This window comes from Penaeus chinensis, chromosome 7 (assembly GCF_019202785.1).
Source record: "Penaeus chinensis breed Huanghai No. 1 chromosome 7, ASM1920278v2, whole genome shotgun sequence".
NCBI lineage: Eukaryota > Metazoa > Arthropoda > Malacostraca > Decapoda > Penaeidae > Penaeus > Penaeus chinensis.
Genome location: NC_061825.1, coordinates 5,459,305 through 5,461,445, shown reverse-complemented (window position 1 = coordinate 5,461,445; position 2,141 = coordinate 5,459,305).

The following is a 2,141-nucleotide window of genomic DNA, read 5'->3' as shown; positions in this document are numbered from 1 at the left end:
TTTTAATAATGTCACCCCCCTTTCCTGTATCCCCCCCCCCCCCCTTAAGTTTATTTCTCAGCTAACTGCTTATTAATTACTAATTGCTAGTTAACGTCCAGTAGTTTTACTTATAAGCTTACTACGATTTCATAAATAACATTGATTTTCCGCTAAAGATGTTTTTATTCTCAAATTTTCTTCTTTATTCTCTTCGTCATAATCTCAATCTTTATTTAGATTTTCATTTTATAGTCTTCGTCAAAAGCTTATTTCTAATTCAAAATTTGATCTTAATCTAATATTTCATGAATCTAATGAAATGAATTAATTGCAGAGGAGAGTGTGATCAGCCATGTTTCGTCCTTTCGTAAAAAAAAAAAAATCGAGATTTTGCAACCACTATTCTTGGATTGAAAAAACGGCGATTCCCGTGTTCATTGCATCATTGAACTTTGCAAAACCGAATTTTCCACAATTTTCGCAAAACTCACTTCTTAACGTGGTTTCATCTATCTCTTCGTTATTTCATTTCGTCATACCTTTTTTTTTATTTATCAATTTTTCTGTTTCTCTAGTTATTTTTCTAGCTATGTATTTATTTTAGTTATATATATATATTTTTATTTCATACAAAACTCCTTTGTGGATACTTTCTTTTCTATATCTTAATAAAGCACATTCGTCAGTTTTTCTGCATTTTCACAAAGCTTATTTCTAAATGAATTGCTTAATGTGCTAATAATCTGAAGTTTTTCTTCACTCTTCACAAAGCTAGGGTCTTTTTTTTTTTTTTTTTTTTTTTTTTTTTTGCTTAATAATGCTCATTTCTAAACGATTTCCTTCCTGTATTTTCACAAAGATAATTTTCTAGAGGTTCTGTTTCCTTACGTATAAATTTTATTGTCGAAGCTTTAAATGATTTGTTTATTCTCGTAAATGTCTTTGCTGAACATTTTCCTTTTGTATATTGTTTGTATTTCAGAAAATTTTCTCTTAAAAGCACTTTCTTAACTATCTCTGAATTTTCTTGTATATTTCACTCTTTCCCCCTTTCTGAAAAAAAAAAATTCTTTCCCGTGTATTTCTGATTTTTTTTTTTTTTTTTTTTTTACGTGTATTTCTGAAATTATTATTTTTTTCTTGTGTGTTTTATTTTTTTTTTGTGTGTGTATTTTTAAAATTATTTTCTTTTCCTGTGTATTTCTGAAATCATTTTTTCTTTCTCGTGTATTTCCGAAATTATTTTCCTTTCTTGTGTATTTCTAAAAAAAATATTTTCCTTTCTTGTGTATATCCGAAATTATTTTTTCTTTCCCGTGTATTTCTAAAATATTTTTTTTTCTTGTGTATTTCTAAAAAAATATTTTCCTTTCTTGTGTATTTCTAAAATTATTTTCCTATCTTGTGTATTTCTAAAATTATTTTCTTTTCCTGTGTTTTTCTAAAATTATTTTTCTTTCTCGTGTATTTCTAAAAAAAAAAGAATTTTTCTTTCTCGTGTACTTTTTTTTTTCCCCTTTCTTGTGTATTTCTAAAATTATTTTTCTTTCTCGTGTATTTCTGAAATCATTTTTTTTTTTTTCTTGTGAATTTCCGAAATTATTTTCCTTTCTTGTGTCTTCTCGTAAATTTCCCTTCCGCAACGTCTTATTAAATATCTATCGACATGAAGCACATTTCACGATATGCATTTTTCTCTCTTTCTTTTTCAATCATTTCGTAAAGCTCATTCTGAACATTCTGTCTTCATGTGCGGTCTCGATAAGCTGGCTCCCGTGAGCTTTCCTTTCTTGTGCATTTTCTTTGTGTGTGTGTGTGTGTGTGTGTGTGTGTGTGTGTCTGTGTGTGTGTGTGTGTGTGTGTGTGTGTGTGTGTGTGTGTGTCTGTGTCTGTGTGTGTGTGTGTGTGTGTGTGTGTGTGCTTACGTCATTGGGAATATGCTTGCAAGGATCAATTTTGAACACTTTCTTGATCTGTGTGCGTCCTCGCAGAAATAATTGTTGAACGTTTTCTACGTAGTCCTCCACACACACACACACACACACACACACACACACACACACACACACACACACACACACACACACACACACACACACATATATGTTTGTGTGTGTGTGTGTTTGTGTGTGTGAAAGTACATATAGATAGATATATAG